Here is a 16,842-nt window from a genome sequence, read left to right as displayed (position 1 = left end):
GCAACAAAGCCGCTCTCGGTCACTTTTTTGTTTCAAATGATGTTTTGAGATGATTGAGAGCTTCACTTGTAAACCCTGGCGATGCGTCAATCACTTTAAACCAGGTGCGAATTGTCTGCCTGCTGGGCATTGGGAAAATTATGCAAAAAAACAGCGCGAACAAACGGGGACGAAAGGAAGAATACACAGGAACAAGCGCTATCCTGTTGAATTGGGGAAATGCTGGCCACATATTCATATGCCCTTGGAGACTGATAATACAGTGTAGTGGTGAACTCCTCATCTTCTCACTGTATTGTCTTTGTGATGGTGCTTTGGGCTTGTTAGAGCGCCAGCTTTGTACAAGCTCTTGTGGCAGTTCTCCAAATGCCTCCAGTGCTTCTTGTCCATTCGGAGAAATCAGTTGTTTTTCTTTCATTTCATTTAGAAGGCTTTTGAGGTCAGTAATTCTTTTCTTTGCTTCTTTTAACTGTTGTGTGGCTGAATAGAGTTTTCTTCGCATGACAGAGCTTTTTCTTGACTGTCCACAGTCGAGTTCTTGGAAATTGTGAAGCACTGCACGGGTGATCATGGCTTACTCCTTTCTTTTGCTGCAGCTTTTCAGAGATGGTGTTGTCTGTGGGGAATAGGATATGGCGTCTGCAACGAAGCTTTCTTAATAGTCTGCATGTGCATACCTTATGTTGCACTTTCACTGCTGTTTTGGCCGGGCTCGTTGCGCCTTGGTTCTCATTGTGCATCCTTGAGCTTGCTAGAACAGGTGTAGACGTCTGCTGAGGCAGTAAGAGTGTGTCAGAGGAGACAGTGCATCTTCTACCTTTTACATGTTACCTGCAAGCACTTACGTGGAGATTTCCATTGTGATGCTGCTACTGAGCTGGGAGTTTGTGCTGTAGACACGTCCTGAAGAAGAAACAGTTTTGACCTGAGGTTCTAGGTGTTTATATATAGCATCACACCTGCTTTCGCTTGCGTGGGGACTTTCTTGTGGGAGTGTGCAAGTGCTTGCCCAGGAATTTGCGTATAGGTGAGGTGACCGGTTGGCTGAGGTGCTGTGTCACACTAATGGCCTGAAGTAGGAACATTTTCATTACCGGTGTGAGGTGGATGGGTGTCCGGGCAGACGAAGGCGCAGGTGGAGAAGTAAAACTGTTTATTTGAGAATGGGCGTCCGGCGAGCCCGGTGGCACTCAACTGACTGCTTAGCAAGCCAGCGGCCTCTCTTGGGATATGCGAGTACTGCTTAAAACAAACAAAAACAGGCACTGGCGTGGTACATGTCGTCGACGCGTAGAAAGAGAGAGAGTAAGTCCGAGGTGCGTGCGGGGCTGGCGCGGCCGTTCGCGTTCGCCCGGCTCAAGTAACGAGGCGCGCACACGTGCACTGGCACGGGCGTCACGGAAGTTATATTATGGCAGTCCTCACATCCCACCCCTCTTTAAAAAATCTCCCATTCTCTTTACTTCTCATAGTCTTCCAGCCACCTCGGCGGCCGAGTATGACGCAAGGAGTGACCGGAAACACAGGCAAGCTGCTCTGCCTGAGCAATGTTCTCAGTGTTCTCATAAACACAGTCCGTGATAACTTCAGATGTTTCAAGAGGGAGTTCAGATATATCATCACTTTCACTGTGCACAGCACTTTCAATTGATGATGGAAGTGGCGTTGGGTGTGGGTCTAGCAGTACTTGGTCGATATATGGTGGCCGGAATCATTTCATCTGGTTCACATGAACAATTCTTTCGTCCCTTGATGAAGTGCTGGCAGGATGCGCAGTGGCACGACGTACTTCAATAGGTTGGCTTCAATAGGTCCAATTGTGTACTAGTTTACTATTGGAAAATTCCAGTTGGTACCAATTGGAATTTTGCCAATTGGAATCAATTGTTTTTTCGACTGAGGTGGACTTCGTGCAGGGCATTGTGTGTTTTATCTAACACCAGTGGTGCTGGAACAGTCATGAATCTTCTTCACTTAGCTGCAAAACTCATACTGCAGCCACAGTAGTCGGTCATCATTTCTTTGGAGGCAGGCATTTTGCACTCACTTGCCTTGTATGTTGTGTCATGAATGTCAAACCATTTCTTCATCACTTTCATGAAGTTGATCGTAGATGTTGGATCCTTGAAGGCGGAAAGAGCACAGTTGCCTCGCGAGTTCTGAAGATGCTCTAGCGCCGCAATGACTTGGGGCAAAAACACCTGCATGACGCCTAGCATATTCATTTTCTCAACGTTCGAAGGATGCACGTCTTCCTTTCAGATTTCTGGTCACTTTCATCATCATTTCCTTCAGGTGTTCACACAGTTTCTGCACCAATGTGCCACTCATGGTGACGCCAGTGCTGTCTGTGAGCTCACGTTCCAAATATTGACTGTGAATATTATAGGAAACTTGGTAAGGATGAAAGTCTGGGTTGTTCGGTCGTTCGGTAGTGTGCTGTAAGCGACGGGCACCGCCAGGGGCAATGCAACGCTGGTTAATAATGACACCACGTCAAAAAAGTTCAAGCTCTCATCATCCTCAATGGTCAGATCCAAGACAAATTAGAAGAAATGTCTTGAGTGTCGCACGTGAGTCAGTGTTCTGTGGCAAGTGGGGCTAGTACCTTGTGAAGGTAGTCCGAAAGATGCCGTAGCGGAGACAGGATGAAGTCCACTGTTGGCCATAAAGGGATGTCGGTAGGTTTGTGAATTTTTGGTAGGCTGTAGAAGCTTGGAGCTGAACCATTTTAGGAAACGCGGTGGATGTAGATAGAGCCTTTTGAAATCTAGGTGTCATTTGAATATCTCTGCAAGGGTTTTATTGAGGTTGGTTTGGGGTCATGAGGTTGGATCCCTACGAAGCTTTTGATATGCCCCACTGCTTAGCGGTGTCAAAGCCTGTCTTCATAGTTGCAGCGGTCCATCACTAAAGTAGAGCTGCCTTTGTCAGCTGGGAGGATAACAATAGTTGCGTCGTCTCAGAGTCGATTTAGAGCCTTTCTTTCTTGCAGGGACAGGTTACTCGGAAGCTTTGAGGCGATGATACCAATGCGGCTCCAGGCACTGCATACTGTCCTCAACAGCTGTGATGATTTTTGGAAGGGGGGGAACAGAAGACAGGTGGTACCCGCACCCTTTTGCAAGGACTGAGGATTCATGTGAGGTTGGTTTATGGGATGAGAGGTCTCAAGCCTCTGGTTGATGGGTTTCGTTGCTTTTGTTGCCGCTTTGGTAGCGTAGAGTTTCTTTCTTGCGAGGTGTGGTGCTTGTTGGCGTCAGTTGCTGTGGCGTCTCTGGCAAAAGTTTCTATATATGGCAAGAGTCCCAGTATCCTGTGTTCCAGCTGACATCGGTTGAAGAACACGTCCAGCTCCTTTTTTGCGTGGAACGAAGCTGCACTCGTGTACGCGCATGCTTGGCAGACACACAGCTTTGGACACCAGCCTTAGGCCTTCTCGTGTGGTGACAGGGCGCTTGAGGCAAAGACTCATGGGTATAACGTCCTTCTCCTTGCGGTTCGTGTTGAAGATGAGATGTGTCCAGAAGGCAGCAATGCCCTTGGTGATGTTGATGTACCGCTTTACTAGCTGCATGATGTCGGTGCCAAAGTCCTGGCATATAGATTCAAAAGAAAACATTCGACAGAAGTCTCTGACTGGGAAAGGAATTTAAGTTAGAAAAGAACGGCAACTAAAAATGAAAATCGCGATGTTTCAGAACCTACTCTGTACCTTCATCAGGTGTGACAGTGGGCGAGTTGCAGCTTGACTTTTTAAGCCCTCGTTTAGTCAGCCACCGCTTCACTGACCATAGACAGAGGGTGGCATTTTCCAACTTCACTTCCTTTCCCAACCAGATAGATTGTCGAATGTTTTCTTTTGAATTACAAGGAATTGGTTTGTCGTCAGCTGCAGTCAGTAAATAACTCTGCAAGAGCTGCTGCCTCATTGCAAGACTGTGAGAAAGATTCTTCCAGTGGTGTATTTTTCGAGCAGTATCTTTAAAGTACTGGTGCTTGGCGTCAAATCGCATTGCCCATAGCAGGCTTGATGGTCCTATACATACGAAGGGCAGTGTAAAGGTAGTGTAGTTTACATGGAAGTGATACTCAAGGAAACAGTGCTTGAAAGTCTGGACAAAAAACATGAATCTTTTGTTGCAAGTAGGCACTATGTGAAACGAATTTTGTCTCGTGACAATTTCAAAATGTCTATGACAAGTAGGTAACACTGCCTAACTCTGTTGTCTGAAGGAATGTTATCCTCTGCAAAAAAGGTTAGGGCACGAAATAGGCAAAACATTTGTGTTGCGAATCCCTTCAAAACAACTTTTACTTGAAGATAGATTGTAAATCTATTCTGAAATGCTTTTGTTCAAATCACCAAGTGAAAGGAACCATTGTTCAATAGCAAAATTATTCCAGAAGAGGGCTTAGTCGGGCTGGTTGAGGCATGTTGCTAGAAACCGATTGAACAGCTTGAATAAAGAGCGCGAACGAAGACAAGCACAAAAGACAAGAAAACGGACGACACAGCTCTGTGTCCGTTTTCTTGTCTTTTGTGCTCGTCTTCATTCGCGCTGTTTATTCAAGATGCTTAACCAACTAGCCCGCCAAAACGTGTTAACGATTGAACAGTGCTAACAGACAGGACGGAAAAGAACAACACAGCACTTGTGTGCTTGTGTCTGTGTTCTTCTCTTCCGTCCTGTCTGTCGGCACTGTTCAATCAGCTCCCAACAAAACTAATATATGGTGGAGCACAAATGGATTCCTTTGTGCAGGTCGTGCGTTAAATCCAATGGAAGGTGTGTTGGATCATTCAGAGCACAAAAGAGCACATGGCTCTTTGCCCCATAGAGTGACAGAGTTGGTAGCACTGCGCTCTGCTGTGCATGCCTAAGTGGTGTTATTGCCCTTCTGATGAGCGAAGCACAAAGTTACCCGCGCATTGCTTGTGGTTAATTTCGCTTCGCAGAGCCACGCAGTACGTACAAATTCTCCCTTAATGGAATGTTCATTTGAATGCCTATTCTGTGGCTAGATAAATAGTCACCTGTGAAAATGATGACAGATTCTTATACCAGGTTCCCACTCACATTCATGCAATGATTTTTTCAATATTCTGACATCTGTTATGTATAGCTCAAGAATCTTTGAGAATCCATACGTGGCAATATGTTCATTTTTGACTAGTAGTATTAGTGAACACCTGAGAGTGCTAACCACAATTTTCATCAAAATTTAGCACTGAGAAGTAGACAGCTGTCGTTTTATTTTTTCCCCTCTTGCTGAGGAGTGGGTTGCACACTTCAAACTTATCTCTGTACAACTGCAGGCAAGCTTTACTGTTATTACCTGCAAAGTATGTGGGGTTTCGAAAGCACTTCCATCAAATACCAGACCCGTGTACACATCTGTACAGGAGTAACTGGTGCACTCATTGAAAGGTGTGAACAATTTTAGCTGTTGCTACTTCTGTTGTCAGTGGTAGTGTTTGGGCTGCTGTGTGTCGGTGTTTCTAGCACTTTTAGGAACTTGCCATGAGTGCATGTTCTTAGAACGTCATGCAACCCAGGTGAAAAAATCCTCACTGGCAGTTCATCTGGGTTATGGAACAGTTCTCAGCTGGAACCAGTTGGCTTCTGGTCTAAACTCCGACTAGTGCCAACTGGGACCAGTTATACCAGTTTTTATATTCAGCTACTTATGCTGCCTGTACTGAATGCATGTAGGGTCAAAAGCTGTTCACTTTGCAGTCATGTAATGAATTACATGGCACAATGTGATGAACAATTTAAGGAAATATGGGTCACTACTGCATTTCTGGCTGAAACCATTTATTTCATCTGCCTGTTCACAGTTCTCCGCAAATCTTGTATTTTCTCTGAGAGGAGCTTCGGCACTGCAGCGACTGTTTGCTCCACGTCAACACCTTTCTTGCGCCCCCAGTAGCGAACTGTCTCTGCATATGCAATGAAAAACATATTAGTTGTTGCTTGCATGTCAAATTAAGCGCGACAGGCAGATGAGCAATATAAATTCCACATCTGCAGCAATTACTAGCACTAGCTGTAACTACAATGGTGACACTTTTTTTTTACTATAGCATGAAGAGAAACTATACGTTATCTCTGTAGCACAGATACCGAATGCACTTGTGATAATAAGTATATAACGGGCAGTACGTAACAAACAGATATAAGTGCCAAAGCATGCGCCCAGCATGATCTGCCACATGTCACGAAAAGCAGCCCCACACACTTCAACACAAGAAACCACCAGATAAGCACTCCTTCTTACCTGCAACCGCGTCCACTTCCTCAGGAGTAAGTGGCTGCCTGGATGGCTCGCCCAGGCCCCTAACATTGCCACTGAGGCTTCATGTTGCCAGGACTTCACTGGTCCATATAGCCTCCACGGTGTCCTTGCGCAAAATAGTTGGCTTTCTGGCTGTCATTATTTTCAATGCACTTGAGGCACTGATGACCACTCCTTTTGCAAGGTGGAACTACAAGGAATAAAAATATGTTGTCTAATATGGGCTTATAAATGCTGAGCAAAAGGTGAACAGGCAAAACAGGTCGTTCAGCCCTATGCTATTTTGGCAAGTTGTATGTACTGAGGTTGTTACAGACAGTGTTGGGTGGAATAAGCTCAAAAGAGCTCTAAAAGAAGTTAGGATGCTGTTTCGAAAGACGTAACAAAACTGCAGGTTTCTGTTTAATATAGGATCCTGCAAATTAAACTCATATCTTCACAATTGTATGAATGTGACTTTTACCTAACAACCAAGCATGGTAACATGATACTTCTGCTCCAATATTGATGAGACCACTCCGTTCCAAACGTTCTCCTCCTGTCTTGTCTTTTATGCTCATGATGTTGATCTGCTTAAGCCTCTTGAACTTTCTTTTGCAATCAGTGCTGGTTTACATGTGTCCATGCTAGCACATATCATTACTGATCTGTGTCCAATCTCTTTTCTTTTTTCCATCACTAGAGGCCTGCCGGTGGTTAGCATATCCTCCTGAGACCCAGGGTGAAATTAGGATCATGACTTTTGGTGAAACTTTTAGAAATGCCTTTCCGAGTTCATTAGTAGATGTGTCACGCACTTTTGCGGCATCATAAATTCTTTGGGCATGGGATAATGTCCAATATATTGGACATCAGGGCTCATGGCCTTTGTGTACCTATATTGCTGAAGAAACAAGTAAAGTGAAATTGTTCTAGAAACAAAGAAGACAAAATAACTGCATGAAAATATTAGCGTGATAAAGCAAATAAACTTTTCAGCAGAAATACAGCTGTTTATTTTAAATATACCTTGCACTTCTGTATTTCAAGAACCTTCATTGTTTGACATTGTTTCAACATTTTTTGTCATTTCTGTTAGTACAGGGATTGCACAATAATTTGAAGAAAACAAACATCAAAATAACGGTGCTGCACAAAATTACTCTAGCAAAACATCAATGCTTTGAGTATGCTTCCTCACAGCAGCAGCATCTGTCTTTGGTGATGCAAAAGAACATTTGGCATTTTGTGCAGAAGAATTTTGTTTTCATCAAACTTCCTTCCCACCTGCAACGAGAAGCATGGGGGATGTCGGCCAGCCTGGGTATGTGGCCCAATGTTTTCGTTTTAGCCTCAGCTGAAGGCAGGGCAGCCGGTTTTTCCGGGGGACACCAGGGAGTGTCGTCACCATCACTGCTTGGCTCGCTGCACTGGGCGACAAGAACCTCAGCTACCGACATCCGAAACTAAAAATTTTAAGATGTCTTTTTGCGTCTTCTATAAGCTGCGCATGTCTTGCATGTACAGGATCCATGCAATACACAGTGCAGTGCCATGTCAAACAGGTGGAAAATGCAGCGTATGGTCCACTTCTTGAGGCGTGCCTTCATGCGGTAGAAGCTTAACATGCGATCGACCATGTCAACTCCCCCCTGTGTTAACATTGTATGCCTGCACAATGTGGGCTCTCGGGACATCTATGTGCCTTTTTTCTTTTGCGCGCGACCGCCGACAAGCGCCTTCTAGTTGTTTTGCATGCAATTATGACATGAGTGTCGCTGGTTTGTTGTCATACCATCTGACAACGATCTGTTTGTCGTCGTTCTGCACCCACATCTCTGATGTGCCTCACCCTTGCACTTTAAGCTGTGATTCAGATGAAAGCTTGACGCTCTTTGGCACACGGTTATTCATAACTATACCAGTCTCTGCAGCCTCCTTTTCGGCTAGCTTGTCTAAGGGCCCCCGAGAAGTAAAATACCTGTTGAAGAAGAGCTTCGTCTCTTTAGTCAGGCTTTGCGTCAGCCTCAACATGGCAGATTCACGAATGCCAGAGCTCCCCGGATGCAGAAGCGGCTTTTTCCCCTGATATATCTCGAGCAAGGGCCCCGGAGAAGAAGGAGCGCAGTTGTGTGTCCTTCTTGTTCTGGTCCTTTGTCTGCAAGCGCTGTTTTTTCTCAAGATATATCTCGAAATCAAGATATATCAAGGCCAGATGGGGTGACTAAAACAAAGTTCTTTAACCCTTCTAGATTGGGTTTTCTAGGAACAGATTTCTTCAGTTGGGTACAATCATTGAAATTAATCATTTGCTCGTCAATACTAACGAGTTCTTCACAGGGAAGACGATGACAACCTTTCAGCACCTCCACAACCTGTCCTGCGCTCTTACTTCATCTACCTGGAGGACACTCACAACTTTTAGCCGCGACCTTAGTGCGAAATAACACTCCCTTGTCATGTTGTTTCCCACTAAAGGCATTCTCGTTCGTTTTGCCCAGAGTAGCCTAGGCAGGCCATGGTGATTGAAATGGCAAAAAATATTTCCATCTCAGTGGGTGTTATGCTGAGGCTTTTTCCTATCTCAGCCGCAGCTACCGGAAGGTACAAATTACAAAAGTACTGTGACAATAATAAAGGTGTTCTTACCTCTCATTTGAAGGATTTCTGCGTCATAATAGCCGCCCTTAGTTTTTTCATCCCTCTCCCAGTACACATGTGTCTCACCGTAAAATCATTTATGCTCTTCGGGTGAAATGCTTTTATGAGCACTGACGACGTTACTTTCTTAACATTGTTGAGCACAGACTTTATGTAAACGTCGTAAACCATTTTTAGGCCACACAACGATGAACCGCAATTTTTCTGTACACACAAAGAATTGTCGATGCACAGGCGTGAGCTAGCCTGTCGTAGTAAGAACAATATGAAATCTCTGCATTTTCTTCTTTTGACAAGGTGATGCTGTGGCACTGCAGTCTTGTCTGAAAAATATTGTTTGCATGCTGACTGAGACTGCACACAGCTTCAATATGATCATTTTAAAATGCCTCTTTAGTTCCCCATTTAGAATGTCCTAATGTGAATTTTTATCTAGCCAGCCTGTCTTTTATCTCATGCCATTTACAAGGACCTAGTAGTTAATGTTCAACGAAGAGTGGCAATTGGGTTGTAAGCCTCCAGCATGCCACATCACTGATCACTTTTGCCAAATCCTCGATTTGGCAGGTGCTGCCTTCTTCAGAAAGTCCTTCAGAAAGTACTGCTAAGAGTAACATTGTTCACCCCTGCGACATTTTGCCAAAAGAATGTGACCGAGGGTTGTGTCTGACATGATCAGAACTGGGTGCGAATTTCTTTGACAATGCTGCACTGCCTTTCGCATTCAGCGCTGTTATGTGGTATACAGAGGATTCCGAGCATTACTGCTGATATACGGCTAAATTTTAAAAGCCCATCTCCGCCTTTCAGCTGGGAGATTGTGTTCCACTGCTTGTAGGCCTGTTCTTCTTGTAACACATCTCGAGGTATGTCAAATGCCTGCAGTTTGACAGATTCAGTTCCAGAGAGTTTAGAGCTCTGTCTCTGGATGCTTGCTGCTCTAGTGGCAGTAAGGCTGGAAATCGCTCCACAAAGCAAAGGACACTCTGAAACGACATAGCATCAGTGGACTTCAGATCTGCAACTCCAGAATATAACTGCTTGCGGCACCCTTCACAACCTCGCCGTTCTACGGAAGGACCCGGAGCCACCTGCTGTGGCCCTCCCCGTCACCCAGCAGCCACGGCCCAGCGTGCCACCACAGCTTCGTGCCGACACAGTGAATGGGCCTCATGTTCGGGTGGGGCTTATAGCCAGATCATTCCATTAGATGCCCTTAGATTACCTTCTCAGAAAACGTACATATCTTTCTAGTGTTATACAACTGATACTTTTATGGTATCTGCATTCTTTGAACTATGTGCTCATTTGGCATGTAATGTGATCATCAGCTCAACTTCATCCGCGGGAGTACGTGGTCTCTCCCGTATCTTTCCAATTAACCCTGTCCTGTGCCAGCTACGGCCACCTTGTTCCTGCAAACTTCCAAATCTCATCAGCCCACCTTATTTTTTCTAACACCTCCTGCCATGCTTGACTTCTTTTGGAATCCAGTCTGTTACCAGTGGTCCAACATTTATGTTGAATTCACACTGCATGCCCTGCCCATTTCTTCTTCTTGATTCCAGCTAGAATATCATTGACTCGCATTTATGCTAGAATATCATTGACTCGCATTTATTCCCTGACCCATTCTGCTCGTTAGCAGTTGCGTCTATCATTTTCCTTGTCGCAGTTCGCGGTGCTATATCTGCCACATAGGGTATAGGCTCTGCCCCACAATATACGGCTGTTGAGGGATACTATTTAACTGCCATGCATGGCAGGGGAGTGCCTGCCAAATACACTGCACCGTCATTCTTACTCTGCTAGTCATTTTATACGTGGTGCGGATCTGCGGTTACTATGCTCTAAATAGATGCATTTACCTTGCAACTTATTGCTTTGCTTGTAGGCTGCTGTTCCCTTCTGGGCTTGTGAACGTAACTGTAGAATTCAATATTCATTTTTACACCCACTTTTCTGCTTTGACTGTCTGTCTTCAATCACGTTTGGATGCTTGTCCCCAGTCAGTTAGCAGTGAAATATTTTTAGAAAATCGGAGATTATTAAGGCATTCGCCGTTAAATTTTGTCCACAGTTCTTTCCTCTCCAGTTTTGTGAATATATCCTGTAAGCACGTGGCGAATAGTATTGGAGAGAACGTGTCTCCCTGCCTGACACCCTTCACCACTGGCATTGTCTAATGACTTGCAGCGCATGCTTCCTGCAGAAAATAAATGAGAGAGCATGCTTCGAAACAACCTTAACAAAAAGGGAGTCACACCCCTGGGCATCCTTGTGAAGGACTATGGCACTTCCATTTTTCTGCCAATGGCCGATTTCTTTTTGGCCGCTTTTAGGCTACCTCCATTTTTCTTGCTTGATTCTTTCCATATTATATTTCTTTGTCCTGTTTGTACATGCGCAGTGTGTTAAATAAAGGACATTGTTATTAAGGAATTGAAAGAATGAGCAAATACTGTACAACTGCATCACAATGACGACAGTGTTGATAATTATACACAGAGGTGTTCCAAAACAAATATGTACAAATTTATTTTAGTGCTCCATTGGGTGCTTCATTGCGGCCAGCTGGCGTTCCCTGATTTCGATGTCCAGTGAAAGCAGCTTGCGCTGCATTTTAGTTTTTCATACGCTGCTCGGCCAGCTGGCTCCTGCGGATTTTTACATCCAGCTGGTGCAGCTCCTCCTTGCGCCGATCTTCTGCTTCAATAGCCTTGATTCTTGCGGCTACTTCAGGAGCCAGCGTCCGCTCCACCGCAGCAACACGGGGGCCACCTGCCCTCGAGCGAGCACTTGGGGTTAGGGTCGTGCTCTCCAATATGGTTGCAGTTCTTGACACGACCACTGGTGGTGTGCCTGCAGCTTCAGTAGGTGTCTGTGAAGTACTTTCTTCCTGTGCAGGAAGTGCACCTGTAAGGGGTGCAGGAACCTCACCTGCAAAAACACGCAAACACAATACTGCGCACACATATACTATGCCTTCTTGACAACTCTGCAATGCTGTTAAAAAATTGGTGTACTCATGCTTACGTAACGAGTCAATGTGTGTTGACTCTGGCTTTCGGTGAAGTGGCTTGCGGCTTCGAATGGGCGGGCTACACCGAGGTTCGGGACGTCGACTGCGCCATATGTGAGCACGGATGCATTTATTCTACCGTTGAACAACAGTTACAAACAAAGGGCTTGAAATACAGACGGCGGCGTCTCCGCTCGCGGCCGAAGGCTCTCTCCCCGCCTCGGCACTCCGAGAGGGAACGCGCGGAGCCAGTCAGGGTTGCCAGGCCACTTATGAGTTTGGCTGTTCCGGGCGGCGAGTGGCTTGCATCTCACAGTACATACTAGTGTGATATGACATGCAAAGAACAAATACAGCCATAAACAGATGCTGTCCAGATCATAACAGAGGATCACAAACTCCTTTACATGGGCATGACTAGTATAGGCATCTAGAAACAAACTTTCCAACATATATGTGAGATGATAAAAATGGACACAGTACTAGCCCACCAAGAAGTAATAATAAGCATGTGGCCTTGCCTGCTTCAGTGCATGCACACACAAGCAGAAAATAACTAACGCCTGCTGCAGTGCTGTTGGATTCCCGAGCACCCAGCCCAGCCGCAGGTTTCGAGTATTTAAAGAGGGCAGCCTTATTTACTGGAAAAGTCTCCTTGGCTCGCCTCGTTGCCATTCACCATGGCCTCGAACAAAGTGGCAGGGACAGCACTGGCTCGCTGACGTGGGCCCCGTCGCTGTTAAACGGATTTGGCAGCCTTGTCGCCATGTGCTCAGCGACTGCGCCGACCAGTTCCGTTGTCGGGCTCATTGGCCGGCATTCTCGAGTGCCACCAAATTCTTTATTATACATTCTTCTTAATGTATAATTGTTAATTATACATCTACAGCACCGAACACACTGAAGTGAAGCATTCTGTGCACAGCACGCAATGCTTGAAAAGGAAAACAAACAAAAATCTCGTTCACATTTCGATAACTATAACAGCACACACGTAATGTTTTGCTCAAAAATGTCTTTCCTCGTTGGCGTTGCATAACCCTCCTCGCAGCGCCACCCCTCCTTCTCCGCTCTAAGAGTGTATTCATCGTATTTTCCAGTTTTCGATTGTTTACTGGATGTTTCCATTGCACTGATCTGTGCACCTAGTTTGAATTATTCGTAGTGGCGACTTGGGTTTTATTGTAATGTTTGCACTCCTTACTTTGCACCAGAGAAAAATAAATTTGTGAGCAGTCGACTACTGCTTGCCACAGTCCTAGAAGGAATACATCCAGCTGTCACTTTCCTTTGTATGCCAAATACAACACTTATTCGGCAATTCCTGAACGTGGCAACGTTTTCGCGGTATCAGCGTAAGTGCAACGCAGGAAAACCGAAGTCGCCGCCACGAATAATTCAAGCAAGGTGCACAGATCAGTGCAATTGAAATATCCAGTAAACAAACGAAAACGGCAAAATATGACGAACACACTCGGTGGGTTATGCAACGGCAACGAGGAAAGAGCCAAAAATACGTACGGAGATGATTCGTCACAATAAGAATTCACGCGAAATTCTTATGATTAAAATGATGTCTGAAGATGAAACGTGTGAACATGCAGAAAAATGTATGGGTCAGTTTTTGAATGTAAAACTGTTTTGCTCACCTGTGCGAAAGATTTCCCTCGTTTCTTCGGATTTCTTTTTCTTCCATCGGGACTTCATATTATCCCACAGTTTTCTTAACTGTGCTACGCACACAGTACGAGTGCCGGCCAAGCTATTGTAGTCGTCGCAAACCTTGGCCCACCTAGGCTTCGTCTTTGGCCTTTTTTGACGCATTATCAGTTTTTTTTATTCTCTATAACAGCTTGATATCTAGCTGTAATATTCCTTAAAATAGCGCGTTCATCTGCGGTGTACACGAACCGCGGACCTGCGGGTCATTTCTTCGCGCGCTGGGACGCGCCCGAAGTGGATGCTGACGGTGTCGTGCTGGGTTCCAGAAGTTCGTCGTAGTCTGACATCTTGCACGCAAAAAAGGGGGGGGGGGGGCAGGACACACTGCAACCAACAAAGCTGCATGAAGCGAGCCAGGAATAGGAGGCAGCCAACGGACGAGACGATCGCGCGGCGAGCAAACAGAAAAGAGAAGGGACCATCACAAAAATGCCGCGCCGACCAACTGCAACTGTTGCCAGACAGGGAAAGAAAACTGGCTATTTCCTTTAAAAGTACACTTTTTTTGTATGGAGAAAACCAGAAATCAGCATTAAAATTATTTTTACTATGCAGTTCACCCTGAAATAGATAATTTTCTTCTATATTATCAAATAGGTGGTGTTTTAATTGCATAAATATTTTATACTCTCGTCATCAGCACTTTCGTTCTCCTCCTCGAAAGCGGTCGAGTGGAGGAGGGCTACTCGGCCAGCTCCTCGGTGGAGGAATTTTCGAGGCGTGTTCGTGAAGTGCGATTGCTCCTCGGGCCGAGGACGATCGCTTTCCTCCACTCCCAGGAGTGGGGGCGCCGCTTCGAGTGGAGGGCTGCTTGTGAATACGGCGGCCAGTTTCGTGCATTCGTCTTCGGGTATTTTCCCCGACACCCAGATTTTGTCAAAAAATTTCAAGGGTGCTTCTACTGCAGGTTCCGACAAATAGCAGGGATAATGTTTTTCATATAGTCGGATAGAGCTGAAAAAAAGCGGCATTTTCTCTCAAAGAAGCCCCCTCCAGACAATGGCATCGACCAGTTCTCAGGGAGTGACATAGCAAGGAGTGCTTAGCAGAGGCAGTTAACAAGAGCTTAATTGAGTTAACCACGGCATTCTAAAAATCAGTCATTGCGATTTACTGCAGAGGGGCCCTTTGAGGGGAAATTTCTATTTTTTCTTCAATTGTATCTGACTATAGTAGTGATATAAACAATAAATTCTTTTATAGATAATAGAAGATGGCAGAGCGCAAAGTCTAGATCAGTTGGCATAGAATGACCCTTGTTGGAAGTCCAGTGATGTGTGCACAGAATGGTTGTCGTATCTGGTAGGCGACACTGAGGAGGTCGCACCAAATCCACTGTGCTTCTGTCACTAATAGCTGCTTTGTGACCTATTAAAATAAACTGCAGATTAGTACTAAAGGAGTGCCGTGACCCGAGCTCTTTTACAATATATCAGTAGGATTCAGGTGCACCATAGTGAAGCACTCGCAGTTGATGAATGCTTTATGTTTGCTCCTGGTGAGCTGGATGGCTGTGTCCATATTGCATGAAATGTGTCCCAATTGATTAGTTTGTACTCCCTTTGCTTCTTTCCCGGTATCTCTGCATTGATTCGGAGAATATAGTCGTCACTGCCCGAGTTGTGCCGGCACATTTCTCTCTAAGCCCCGGACGAAAGTGAGGTCCGGTGTGGTGTCTCGATGTGTGGAAGTGCCACATCTAGTTGGGGTTTCCGGGTCTGTGATCAGTGTGCAGTCTACATCGGAGGCTGTCGTGTGAAGACGATCTCCCTTGCTAGAGGTACATGTAGCCCCAAGCCTGGTGTGGGGCGTTGAAATCTCCACCTAAAATCAGCAGACCATCTTTGACGATGTGCGCAGTCTTGCCCAGAATGCCTCTGAACCCTTGCCTCGTATCCTTAGGTCTGCTGTACAGATTTGTGAGGAAGATGCTTTGCTTGTTCCCTACGTCGTCGTTCGGTATGATCTCGATCGTGAGGTGCTCTAGATAGCAGGCTGTGTGGCGGATGTCATGCCGAATGTATGGGATCTTCTTTCCAATTAGTAAAGCGACGCCTCTGCCTTGCTCGTTTCTGTGGGCTTCGGCCTTATAGCCCGTAAGGGACAATTCGGTTGTGAGTGTTTCTTGTAGCAGGATGACGTGTGGCTTCTCGGTTTCTGATTTGACCATCTGCAGCAGGACCGCCCTTTTGGAGGCGATCCCCCTGCAGTTCCATTGCCAGACGCGGAGATTGCGTGTCTTATTTGTCACTGCCATGTTGGTGTTGTAGCCCCCTTCGCTTGCAGTGAGACCATCGATGTGTTGTGAACTCATCCTCTCCATTGCCGGTACTACTGTGTTGTTTAGATACATTTCCATTTTCTGTACTCGCGTGCTAAATATGTCCATTTTCTCGTTTATTCGCACCATGCTCTCGTGCATTAGCCTCATATTCTCGCTCATGGCGTCCATGGTGTCCTTAACGTCTGATTGCACGGTTATTCGTGGTTGTGTTACAGCGGGCTTCTTAGGAGGTGCGTTGTTCTCCCTGTCTCTAAATCTCAACGAGTTGGGGAGATTCAATATTGCTTGGTGGCTCAGAAGTGCCTGCCTTCAGTGTTCGGATCTAAAAAAAAAAGACGCAGCCCTTTTACTTCACTTGCTCCTATGCTGGCCCTATAAGCAAGTAGTTACAAGTGCAAAAATGAACTCATCCAGTGCATGGTAGTGCCAGTGAACCTTCCATACCTGGCTTCATGCCACTACGGTGATTTGGCCGTTAGCCTCGTGGATTTCTCAATTCTTTCAATTTCACTTAGTGGAAGAAACATATCTTCAAAGAATTCTTCCTTAGTGCTCCGTACTTTTTTAGCCTTCCTGGGTGGAAAATCAGTTAAAAGCTGAACATCTCATTTCAACTTAATAAAATATTGGGCAAAAAATATCAAAGGTGCATGTTGGTGGAATGCTAAATGACATATAATTACCCATGTCAGTTACCAACTAGCTTTCATGCGCCAGCTGATAAACTCAGAGCTAGACGTGCAGGCCTAAAAAAGTATCTACACTGCCTTGGCAAGCAAATGGTAATGCCATTTTTTTCACTATGAGCAGTTAAGTGCATCTGCACACATTTCACTTGTTTGTACTGTCACCCTTCTAGCATTTCAGTGTG

The 16,842-nt window shown here is 45.5% G+C and overlaps 2 pseudogenes; both read right to left on the bottom strand.

Moving 5' to 3' along the window:
• Window positions 1-90: 90 nt before the first annotated feature.
• LOC149367877 (uncharacterized) lies at window positions 91-6,351 on the bottom strand (annotated as a pseudogene).
• Window positions 6,352-11,484: 5,133 nt separating this feature from the next.
• Window positions 11,485-13,974, bottom strand: LOC149367876 (uncharacterized; annotated as a pseudogene).
• Between the last annotated feature and the right edge of the window lie 2,868 nt (window positions 13,975-16,842).

Source organism: Amblyomma mixtum, chromosome 1 (genome assembly GCF_055824585.1).
Source record: "Amblyomma mixtum isolate Tamu chromosome 1, ASM5582458v1, whole genome shotgun sequence".
NCBI lineage: Eukaryota > Metazoa > Arthropoda > Arachnida > Ixodida > Ixodidae > Amblyomma > Amblyomma mixtum.
This window is presented reverse-complemented; position numbering and strand designations above follow the sequence as displayed.